The sequence below is a fragment of the Vipera berus genome (genome assembly GCF_964194415.1).
Source record: "Vipera berus genome assembly, chromosome: 2".
In the NCBI taxonomy this organism is placed as follows: domain Eukaryota; kingdom Metazoa; phylum Chordata; class Lepidosauria; order Squamata; family Viperidae; genus Vipera; species Vipera berus.
Window position 1 is genome coordinate 127,894,448 of NC_138203.1, and position 13,447 is coordinate 127,907,894.

Sequence of the window (13,447 nt, forward strand, 5' to 3'; positions counted from 1 at the left end):
CTAGGTATAACTCAATTAGTAACATGTAATAAAATATATATGGAAGTTTCTTCAGATACAGATAGATGGAGTCATTAAACATTACCCTTTGGGGAAAGGTGAACACTCTTAAAATGAATATAATTTCCAGATTAATTTATGTTCTAAGAAGAATTCCAGTTTATCTCTCTCCCCACTCCTTTCTCTCTATGTGTGTGTATACTGTATATACACATAAATATTCATACGCACATACTAGCCATTCCACCGATACCCCCCCCCCCCACACACACTCTCTCTCTCTCTCTCTCTCTCTCTCTCTCTCTCTCTATATATATATATATATATATATATATATATATATATATATATATATATATATATATATATATATATATATATATATGTGTGTGTGTGTGTGTGTGTGTGTGTGTGTGTATAGATAGATATAGATATATAGAGATATATAGATATATATAGAGAGATATGATATATATAGAGATATCTATCTATCTATCTGTCTGTCTATCTATCTACATATCTATCTATCTGTCTGTCTGTCTGTCTGTCTGTCTGTCTGTCTATCTATCTATCTATCTATCTATCTATCTATCTATCTATCTATCTATCTATCTATCTATCTATCTATCTATCTATCTATCTATAGATATAGATATAAAAGTTCCTGAGCTTGTCAGCTGGAAAGCTGAGAGCCTGGGTTTAATATCAAAGCGTGTGCAACAGGGTGAGCTTCCATTACTTGCCCCAGCTCCTACCCATCTAGCAGTTCAAAAGAATGCAAATGCGAGTAGATTAATAGGTACCACTTCATTGGGAAGGTAACAGCATTCTATGCACATGGCATATAGTTATGCTGATCACATGACTACAGAAGTGTCGGACAATGCTGTCTCCCTCAGACAAGAAATGGAGATGAGCACCAGTCCTAGAGTTGGACATGACTGGACAGGGAAACCTTCTTACACACACACACACTTCTTGGCTTAGAAAATGTCTATGGTGTTCTTCAATTCTAAGAATATATTTACTGAACAATGCAATTACTAGTTAGTGAGGGAGGATTCAGTTTTCTGAATCTGAAGCTATATCATATGCTTACCTATTGCCAAGTATTAAATACCGAAAGCTAACAATTAGTGTTTATTTTCTAATTTGGCAATTTTGGAATACACATATATAACACCTTTGGTTGGATGGACAGTATTAGGATCTAAATATAGTAAAGCTCCAGTATTTCTGGAAACAATTATGTCAGTTAGAAAGTTATGGAATGTCTAATAAAAAAAGATTCATCCCTTTTCCCAATGCTACTGTAAGTTAACTTTATAAGGCAACACAGCTTTAAAAATTGGGAAAAAAGATAACAATATCAAATGATGACTTATACAACAAAAAGTAATATTTAGAACATATTGGACTCCATTATGTTTGTAAATAAAAGAATTGTCAAAAACAGCACTTTGTTGGAGATTTAATAAGGATAATGTTTCCTTAAAACATGTTTCTACAATGTTCTTGACTTACCAAGTTTGGAAGAAAGTAATATATATAAACTATATAAATATAATTATGCAACAAAAACTAACATTTCAGAGCACACTATTCTTTTAAACTATATATCTAGCACATGGAATTTGACAACCCAACAGTGTAAATGGATTCTCTGTGCCTTTACTATGGTCAAAAGATTGATATTGTAGCATTGGAAAGATAAATGTATGGCCCCATTTATTTAATGGATTGTATACCTGATTGCATTTGCCACTTATGAGTGGATGCTAGAGACGTAGTCTTTATATGCACAAATATAATGAAATATGGGACTCATTTATACAGAATACAGTAGTTTTTTAAAAATGATAGTCATATAGGACATTAATTTTATGTATTATTCTCTTTCACTATTTATTAAAAAAGTAAAAAAAAATCTTTATTCTTGGGTTTAAAAATCTGTTTCTGAGAAAACAGGAGAAATGTTTGATTAATGTGATCAGCTCTGAAGGTTTAAATGGTTCCTGCTACACTATTTCCCCCATAGTTTTGCTAATATATTTTTCATTCTGAATCCCTGGCAACCATTTGTATTTAAAATTATTGGTTGATCAATCAGTTAGATTTAAATACATTTGCACATTATGGAAGAGCAAATTGTAGGCTGCCCACAGTGAAGTATGAGAACATTTAATATTTTATAAATAAATGACTGAGTTCCTTACAAGATGGAAAGGTCATCTTCAACTTTTGAAAGTTCCCCCCCCCCCTCCAATCCTTGTTATTAAACCCAGCAGATCAAACTAGCTGAAAATGCATTTTAAAAAATTGCCCTTGCTGATTAAAATTGCAACCCCACCAATCAATCAACCCAAGCTTAGTTTACTAATCTGCCAATTAAATTGACGAAAGCCTACAGCACCACATTTAATTCATGGAAAAAGTCAAAGAAGTGGAAGTCAGAATGCTAGGCTAATAGAAAAGAAACAAATAGCTTCTTGTTGTGGGACCTCCCCCACAGCTCTGTGGCTAACTGCAGATAGTATACATGGTTCCCCCCCCCCTAAAAGCAGTTTTCAATCAAAAAGTTTCACTGGCCTAATCAAGATGGAAAGGTTACAGTGACATAGCAGCATTGCCCTGGCTATTTATTCCATCTCATTTCTGTCCATAGATACCCATTTCTTACCTATTTGCACCATAGGAGATAATGAAAGCCAAGAAAAAGTCTGAAAAATATTAATACAAAATATTTCCCCTATTTTCCTCCACTGGTTCTTTTCTCCATTCCCCACTTCTCCCTACTTCCTTGGTTTTTACATCCCCACTGAACAACTTTGCATATAATCCCACAATCTTCGGTGAATTTTTCACCACCCACGCATATACAGTGCCAGCAACCGTATCATACCTTGTCTGTTTCAGGCTGAATTAAGCTTCCTTGTCTTTCATCCAGTTTAAGATATGAGCAATAGCTGGCGAGGAAGGTTGTGAGTGTTGGCCTGGTGCTAGAAGTATGTTGCCCAGGATCTTGTCATGTGCAGAATAATCTCAACAAGGGGGAGAGAAGTGGGGCAGGTAGAAATTGGGAATGATGCTGTATGTGAGAATGATCTTGGGAAAAGAGGGGAAGAGATGCTGCCTAGGGAACAATGATCAGATAAAGTGTGTATGTTGGGGGAGGGGGGCGAGTCCATAGCTGAATAATGGGCAGAGAAATAAAATTAGAAAGGATCTACCTTAACTTATCAGGTGGTAAAGGGGAAAAATACTGCCAATATTTCATTCACTCTTAACTATTCTACCCTGTAGATTTCTTCAACAGTAGACTTTTAGAACGCCTGTCACAATGGAATTGATCTCATAATAGCAATAGAAATTCCACCAGAAATGTCATAATAAAATAAGGTGCTAAAGTCAGTAGCTAAGATAGTAAGAGAAACACAATTACCCAGCATTCCAATGAATGTGTAAAAGTCTTTCTTTAAAAAGTGGCTTCCCTGGGAAAAACTGGAAGGGGGACGTAGCGCAGGTTTCTCTATGACAGGGGTGTCAAACTCAATTTCATTGAGGGCCACATCAGCATTGTGGTTGCCCTCGGGGGGGCTGGATGGGTATGGCCAGGGTGGGCACGGCCTACTGGGTGGGCACAGCTGGAGTGTGTACTGGGTGCACATGGTCAGCTCTACATCATTGGCATCAAGGGTGCCTATGGGGGCCTGGGCAGGAGTGGGACAGATCTGAGGGTCTCTGGCAGAAGGAGGGTCTCTGGGCCAGGGCCAAGGCAGTGGCGACCGTTCCCTCACTGTTTCCAGGATGGCTTCGGGGGCCACATGAAACCACTTTGCGGGCTGGATCTGGCCCCCGGGCCTTGTGTTTGACATGTCTGCTCTATGAAATAGGAACTACCAAAGAGAGGGACCCAGTCTCCACCTTCATTATTTGGCCATCTGTGGATAAGGGAAGACAAATAGATCTAGCAGGCACTTAAATATTCAAACCAAAGGAATATATCTTAAAGCCTTTTAAGCCGTTATAATCTACAGTACTATATACCAGTTACAGCTTGAAAGATAATAAGTTTTAGCCAGGAACTTAAAAGGATACTTCATAGCCCAACTTCAAGCTGGGGTAGACTATCTGGAATAGCTTCTCTCCAACATTGCTTGATCTTCCCTTGTTTCCTGGAAGGCTTTTAAGCCTCCAAATTTTTCATCCTCCTTACCTTGTTCTTGATTCACTAATATAAGCCATCTGGAATTTATGGATTAGTGGCATAGAAATACTGCCATAAATCAATGCAACAAATAGATAATAGACCTTAATGTGAACTGCCCACCTGAATTTGCTATGCTCTCCAACCTTTGGTTTATTGTGTTACTCCAGCAACAGAACTTCAGTGTTCTAGAAGCTGTGTGTTTCCTCAGGTCACTTATTCTCTGAAGGAGAAGTCTTAGTTCTAAAGAATCTTAGGAGCCAATACTGGAATGGCTTGGCACATACTGCCTCAGATCCAGAGCAGATTTGATGGAGAGCAGCAGCTATGTTTGTTCATATATGTTTACATGTATCGTATAAAGCAGGAAGCTAGGGTGGAATAATGTAGTAGGCCCCAGGTCACTCAATGAGCTTCATGGCTTAGTGCGCTAGACCTGTTTGTTAAACTGGGTTTAGAATCTTTTGAAAGGCTGCTGCCATTATACTTAAGAAATAGGTAGCTCTTCTTCCTTTTTTATAACAACAGCATTCACAACTTCTGGAGGCAGGTTGTTCCACTGATTAATTGCTTGTCAGGAAATTTCTCCTTAGTTCTAGGTTGCTTCTCTCTTTGATTATTTCCATCCATTGCCTTTTGTCCTGCCTTCAGGTGATTTGGAGAATAGCTTGACTCCCTCTTCTTTGTGGCAGCCCCCGAGATATTGGAACACTGCTATCATGCCATCCCTAGTCCTTTTCTTCATTAAATTATACATACCCAATTCCAGTAAATGTTCTTTATATGTTTTAGCCTCCAGTCCCCTAATCATCTTTGTTGCTCTTCTCTGTACACTTTCTAGAGTCTCAACCTCTTTTTTACATTGTGGTAACCAAAACTGGATACAGTATTCCAAGTGTGGCCTTTCCAAGGCATTATAAAGTGGTATTAATACTGCACGTGATCTTGATTCTGTTAATGCAGCCTAGCACTGTGTTGGCTTTTTTGGCAGCTGCAGCACACTGCTGGCTCATATTTTAAGTGATTGTCCACTAGGACTCCAAGATCCCTCTCACAGTCGCTACCACTGAGCAAAGTAGCACCTATACTGTACCTGTGTATTTGTTTTTTCTTGCCTAAATGTAGAACCTGACTTTTTTTCACCATTTAATTTCATTTTGTTAGATAGCACCTAGTGTTCAAGTCTGTCCAGATCCTTCTGTATCTTAAGCCTATCTTCTGGAGTGTTGGCTATTCCTGCCAGCTTGGTGTCGTCTGCAAATTTGATGAGTTCCTCATCTATCCCCTTATCCAAATCACTGATGAAGATGTTGAAGAGCACTGGGCCCAGAAACGAGCCCTGTGGTACCCCACTATACACTTCCCTCCATGTAGATGCAGTTCCATTGAGGACCATATGCTGAGTATGGCTGGTCAGCCAGCTACGAATCCATCTGGTGGTGATGCTGTCTAACCCACATTTTTCTATCTTATCAAGTAGTAGGTTGTGGTCTACTTTATCAAATGCCTTACTGAAGTCCACATAAATTATATCCACAGCATTTCTATGGTCCCCTAATTTTGTCACTTGGTCAAATAATGCAATAAGATTTGTCTGGCTTTTGGTAATGACTTTTTTCTTTTGCCTCTAGGTGTTTTTTGCCTGCCAAGAGTGTTAAAATCTCATACCCAAAACGTTTTTGCCTGCCATGAATGTAATTCATTGGTGCAATATCCTTGCTGTGATTACAGCATGGACACATACATTCACAGAGGGAACTGTCAACCCTTGTGAATGATCCTAACCCAAGCCTTAACCCATTTCTGGGGGGAAAGTGGGAAACAACTCAAAGAAGCAGAGACACTGTCATTTGGCATGTTCAACTCACTGCTGGGCAAAACTTTTTGGTGGAGAAGAAAGGAACAAGAGCCAAACAGGCTAGCCATCCCTGCAGAGAGATGCTAGCTCAGAAGGTCAGTTTCAAACATGAAAGAGCCACATTCTGTTAGCTGGGTTTTCTGGTTGTGTCTAACTGTGGGCATTGGAGGCTCCACTAAGGAGGAGTTTCACATAATAAAACATTTAATTGCTTTTATTGCTTTAGGGAGGAGGAGATGATGACGATCATTTTGCCTACTGCACAGGATTTACATCTGAACTGATATGTACACAATTGTGTAGCAATTTATTGGCTGTAGATTACAAATTACACAACTACCCTTTTCTTTATCAGATTTCTTTCTCTCTCTGCCTATCTCTCTATTGATCTCTGTCACCTATCTGTGACTGGTTCCATATCATATATTAAACTGATATGTCTAGACCAAAACACATCAGGCTTAGTGCTGAAAATCATTTAATCATCTTTTTTTCTGCTATCAACAACCCATCCAGTAGCAATATGCTTGCTTATTCACACAGCAGTCCAAAGCATTCACACAGCAGCCCAGAGGCTCTCTGCTGTTCCACTGCTTGTTCATACAATTCAGAAACAGTGAGGATGTGTTTATGTTTATATTGCTTCAGGTGCTTAAAGCAGACAGAGCTTGCAAAAGTGCAGCTCGCCTAGAGTCACAGAGTTAATTCAGAAGAAGGGTAACACTCAAATCAGGAATTTTCTAGGCCTCCAGGTTTACCAGCTCACTGTCAAATAAGAACATTAGAGCCGCATTATCTCTGACATCAGGTTCATCCAGACTCACACGCTGTTCCTCAAATAATCAATGCAAATAACCAAAAGCAGAGCACTTATGCTGCCCCACAGTTGGTACTGGAAGGCATGCTACCTCTGAGATGGGCAGTGTTATATAGCCTGGGCACTCAGGACAGCAGTGTGTTTACAAAAACAACCTTTGGAATCTGGCAAACTCCGTCCTACCTAATTATGTCAAGTTGTTGTTATTGATGATAATTGTAGCATGAAGCACCACCGTCCAACAAAATATACATTTCCAACAATACCTCTAATGTGGTTTTGTGAATGGTTACAGTCCTTGATATTTTATACAGAATGGACCTCATTTATCAAGGTCACCATTTTATCAGAAGCACACATTATGTACCTTTAAAATTCCCAATGTCTCCATTCCCTGTGAAAGTTGGGGCCCCTGCTATTTATCAGTCATGACAACTCACTGTTATTTTCCTTCATCAATATAATTAATCTCTGCTTAAAGCTACTTGAGTTCATCACTATTTCACCCAGCCAAGGAACTACTGCATCCACCTGTCATATTGTGCCATTAGGCATTGAAACATGGGTTAACTGACATTTTAGCACTGTTTACACCTAATGTTAATTTTTAAACCATGGTTTATAAAAACACTAGTTCATACATCACATTAAACCACAATTAAGGAAACCCCATTATACCTCGGAGAAAGTTGTAAATTTCTTTTGTAACGTTGACTGACACAAGAGTGAACCCAACAGAACACAAGTAAGAACTCATGTTCAAGCCTACATGGTAGCTCCAAGAGTAGCAAAATATCAATATTTCTCTGGTCTTATTACAACTAATAAGACAGGGCAGTGACTCTTTTTTAAAATGACCCAGAACTTTTCAGGAAAGGGTAGCTCAGAAGAACATCTCTGGGGCATTTCTGAGGAACACTGCAGACATTCAGAGGATAACATAATGTAATTTGTTCAGAATTAGACACCATCTGGGCAGGTTCTGTGAGCTTATCCAGAATGAATTTGAGGTGGTAAATCTTAAGGATAGGATTCTCTCTGAAATCAATTCTGCCATCTCTAGTTTGTATCCCAGTCCTTCCTGGTTGCAGTAAGCCTCCAAAGAGCTGTTTGGCAACTATGTCAGGGTGGCAATAAATGCATATTTCAGAGAGGGTGCATTGCTGTTTGTCTTGAAGGGAGCAGTAGTGTGCCTCTCCTTGAGAAACCATTGCTTGACCCAGCCATTCTGATCAATTATAAACCTGCCTCTAATCTTCGTTGTTTGAAGAAAGATTGTTGAGAGGTCAGTAGGGCTGCAGCTGCAAGCAATCCTACAAGAAACAGATTATCAGGGACTAAACCAATGTTCTGGCACCTTAAAGCATCTACAAAAAAAAGAACAGACTTAGGTTAGTGCAAGCAAGATACATTGGCTTTGGGCTCATAAATCATCTGATTCCAGGAAGATACCATCTTTCATCATGGATGGAGTTGTGCTCCCTTATTATGAGCACATCTTGGTTTACCTACCCTTCCTTTAAGAGCTGCAATGACCCCCTCTTAATTTCCAAGTGCAATTCAAGGTGTTGTCTGACTTTTAAAGCTCCTCATGGTTCAGCACCTTAGTATCTTCAGGATCATCTACTCCCCATTACATCTGCCTGGCCAACAAGAACTAGCACATAGGCTTCTTTTAGATCCCTTCTGTCATGGAATGTATGATGGTGGTCTTGTTCAATTGCTCTTCGCTCTCTCCCCCAGAGATTTAAGTGGCATCAATCTTCTTGGAATTCAAATCCATAAAAACCATCTGCTGGAGCAATCTTTGAGATCTGGGATGTCGTAAGTGGGATATTTGTTTGAGTCATATGATTTAAGTTTCTTGATGTATAAATATATTAAAGGTATATAGATGTTATTGTACTTTATGTTCCAGGTTTTATTTATTGTAGTAATTACTGTAACATTTTGATCTGATTTACAGATTTTGGGAATGTTTTCTGCTCAGTTAGTCACGACTGGAACAGCATATAAGTCCTGGGAATAAATACATAAATAATAAAACTTATTACTAATCCATTCTGAGTGGTTGATGAGAATATGTGTGCAGCCATTCCATCTCTTTCCTGTACAGTTCTTTCTTTAAGGCTGGATGTTCCTCTACTGCTAGGTGTGTTATTCAAACTTGTCCTATGGTTTCTAGTGTTACACATACTCCCACATTCAACTTCTGCTTACTCACCCACTCACAGCCTCAGTAGGCACATGGTTCTTGTAAGAACCTTTGCTTTCTACCTAGGTTTTCCAGATTGGTGTGCTAGAGAAGACAAGACATATAACTCTGGTCAACAGCTGGGAAAATTAGGGACGCACACAAATCACTCAGCCAAGGCACAAGTACTTTGGAACAGAGTTCCCCAATGTTTCCAGCTTTGACGAGGGGGGGGGAGGGGATGGTTCATGCAAGTGGCCTGCAAGCAGCTCCATTTCTGCAAGTGGCGTGCATGTGCGCCTGCTGCTCACATAAATGGGAGTGTGCACACACGCATTTGCCCACTGCTTGCACAACTGAGGATGTGCATGCGCATGTGCTCTCCGGCCATTTCCATGGCCCAGCTGCAAACCCCTCACAGCCCATGGCCTACAGGTTGGAGACCCCTCCTTTGGAATACACCAGGATCCAGTGAATTTAAAGTAACACCAAATTTTACTAGTTACAATGTACATTTGCTCTTTTGACCCATGTCCTTGTCACTAAGCTGCCAGGCACTAACTAGAGGAATGGAAGCTGCCATCCAAAGGTGAGTCAAGGAATGGGTAGGCTCTGGAACTGAAGTCCTTGCTTTGTTGAGTCACAAGACTGACAACTACACTTGCCTTGTAAATTCACAAGGCTGGTAATTGTTGATGGGAGAAGGGGGGGGGACTGTGCTCAAGCCTAGCTTCCTTTGTCTGGCTCAGTTAACATTTTTTCCTTTGTTTTCTTAAAAAAACATGTTTTCTTCTTATGTAACTCCCTAATGGGATCTTTTAGACAAGATTCATGGCTTGTTGTCCTCAATGCTTATATGCCTGCATCATCTTTAGTTATGGCAGCTCAGCTTCAGCCTAGTCTCATGCTAGTTAATGATGTTGATTTCAGTTTGAAACCTTGGGTGGATGCTTCGAGCTGGAATTCATGCCGACCAGACACGGTAGCTGCTCTGGGTTTACAACTATAGGTAACCACAAAAAAGCCACACATCATGGTTCAGAATAAAGATGGCACCAGCGCAGCAGTGTTTGGCAGGGGCAAAGGGGTCTGACTGATGAAAGCAATGTCATTGTGTCCTGACTTATGGCTGTGTCAGGATGTTACACACTCCCCCAAACAGGGTGGAACTCGCAATCAATCCGGTTTTCATAATTTTGATCCAAGTAGTAAGATCCTGTGAATGCCACCGGGTGGCATAGGCATCCAGAGGCAGCTATTCAAAATGTCTATCAAGGTGGCAATCACACCTCCAAGCATTACTGTATCGTTACAGTCCCTGTTCGCTTTCATGATAGAACTACAAAGCAATGATTGCATCAACATTATAAATCATCAGGGTAGCTGGCCACAAGTTGCAGAATAGACCCACCTGAGTGCATTTTTATCCTCTTCCGAGTTGAATTCTTGAGCTAAGTTTTCACCCCAGCGGGGACTACAGACAAAGCAAGCCTGCTCCAGCAGCTTTGAGTTACAGCTCTTCCTTGGCCGCTTGGCAATAGCCAGGTGTTTTTCCTCTTTTGCTTAAAAACATTTTTGTTTTAAAAAAAAAACCAAACAAAAAACTCTCCCCTCAGCACCCGTAAACGAGGCGATTAAACTTGTTCAAACATTAAAATCACATGCAAATGAAAATGGCAGCTTTTCATCCGTTGAAAAGCTGGGGGGGGGGGAGGAGGAGGAGGGGGGAGAGAGAAAAGGGGAAGAAAAATCAATCCGGCCGGCAAAGCAAAGAAATAACTTGAGGTCGCGTCTTTTTGCAAAGAAACGAGGCGCGGCGGTGGCGGGATCCTTCCGAACCGCAGGAGCGGCGGCGATCAGCCGGAAAGTGCGGGCGACGCTACCGCTTGGCAAGGCATGAATGAAGGGGAAATTGGCGCTTTGAGAGGCTTTTCACCAAGCGCCTGCGAGGCTGGCGATTGAAGCCATTCAGTTCTCTCCTTAATCACGTCCTTTCACAAAGCCTCGGAGACGAAATCTCCAGATGGCGGAGGTGAAGCGGGGACGGAGGATGTGAGGTTGGGGCAGGGGTAGGCAACCTTGGCTCTTTTCTGACTCGTGGACTTCGACTCCCAGAATTCCTGAGCCAGCATGGCTGGCTCAGGAATTCTGGGAGTCGAAGTCCACGAGTCATAAAAGAGCCAAGTTTGCCTACCCCTAGGTTGGGGAATAAAATCCGGGACAGTCCCTTCTCCGGTGAGGAGGCGCCCGTTGAGGCTGGGCGATCTGGGGGGAAAAAGGGAAAAAAATAAAAAAAGGAAGTTGGGAGGAGACGAGGCCTGATCGCCGTCACCTCAATTTGGATGGATTCATTAGCGAAAGACAAGCAGCCGAGAAGCGGCCATTCAGGGCCGAGACAAAAAGCGGCGGAGATAATCAAGGCCCAGTCTGTTGAGCAAGCGGTTCAGACGCCATCGAGGCTCTTTTCGGTTGATAAAAAGACGATTTGCGTAACAAAAGGGCTGTCACCGTGTTTTTGTCTGATAAGAGCCCCTGTGGTTGGCCGTTTCTTCTCTAACCAGGCCTGGCAAAGTGCCTGCGAAGGCAGTTCAGCAGAGAAGAAAAACAGGCAGGTGGGGAGACCAGCCTTGCTGGTGGATAAAAACACCGGGCATCTGCTTGAGCTTCAGCAGAATAAAAACCTATTCGAAGTCTAAAGTTATTCTCTCTCTCTCTCTCTGTCATCACAAAAGCAGCTTGACTACTGTTAAGTGCAAAGTAAAAGGACGCTGTAAATGTAGAAAGTGTGATCATTGCAAAGTCAGGAGGAGGCTGGAGAAGTCTTGAACCTGGCAGCTAGGCCCTATGTTAAAAGCACAGGCTTCGGGCTGAGTCCACACACATTCTGCTAATCCAAAATGTGGTTTGCTTGCACAAGAAAGAGTGTGGGAGCTAAAGTGAGGTGGTTTTAAGCCACCCAGAGATGTCTAGGGGTTGAGTGACCTAGAAATGTGACCAACTAAACAAAGCTATGGTTTATGTACAGGTGAAACTTGAAAAATTACAATATCATGCAAAAGTTCATTTATTTCAGTAATGCAAATTAAAAGGGGAAACTAATATATGAGAAAGACTCATTACATGCAAAGCAAGATTGTTCAAGCCGTGATTTGTCATAATTGTGATGATTATGACTTACAGCTCATGAAAACCCCAAATCCACAATCTCAGTAAATTAGAATATTGTGAAAAGGTGCAATATTATAGGCTCAAAGTGTCCCACTCTAATCAGCTAATTAAGCCATAACACCTGCAAAGGGTTCCTGAGCCTTTAAATGGTCTCTCAGTCTGGTTCAGTAGGAATCACAATCATGGGGAAGACTGCTGACCTGACAGTTGTGCAGAAAACCATCATTGACACCCTCCAAAAGGAGGGAAAGCCTCAAAAGGTAATTGCAAAAGATGTTGGATGTTCCCAAAGTGCTGTATCAAAGCACATTAATAGAAAGTTATGTAGAAGGGAAAAGTGGAAGAAAAAGGTGCACAAGCAGCGGGGATGACCGCAGCCTGGAGACGATTGTCAGGAAAAGGCCATTCAAAAGTGTTGGGGACTTTCACAAGGAGTGGACTGAGGCTGGAGTCAGTGCATCAAGAGCCACCACACACAGACGGATCCTGGACATGGGCTTCAAATATCATATTCCTCTTGTCAAGCCGCTCCTGAACAACAAACAACGTCAGAAGCCTCTTACCTGGGCTAAAGAAAAACAGAGCTGGTCTGTTGCTCAGTGGTCCAAAGTTCTCTTTTCTGATGAGAGCAACTTTTGCATTTCATTTGGAAACCAAGGACCCAGAGTCTGGAGGAAGAATGGAGAGGCACACACTGCAAGATGCTTGAAGTCCAGTGTGAAGTTTCCACAGTCTGTGTTGATTTGGGGAGCCATGTCATCTGCTGGTGTTGGTCCACTGTGCTTCATTAAGTCCAGGGTCAACGCAGCCATCTACCAGGAGATTTTGGAGCACTTCATGCTTCCTTCCACAGACGAGCTTTATGGGGATGCTGACTTCATTTTCCAGCAGGACTTGGCACCTGCCCACACTGTCAAAAGCACCAAAACCTGGTTCAATGACCGTGGGATTACTGTGCTTGATTGGCCAGCAAACTCGCCTGACCTGAACCCCATAGAGAATCTATGGGGCATTGCCAAGAGAAAGATGAAAGACATGAGACCGAACAATGCAGAAGAGCTGAAGGCTGCTATTGAAGCATCCTGGTCTTCCATAACACCTCAGCATTGCCACAGGCTGATAGCTTCCATGCCACGCCGCATTGAGGCAGTAATTGCTGCAAAAGGGGCCCAAACCAAGTACTGAGTACATATGCATGCTTAT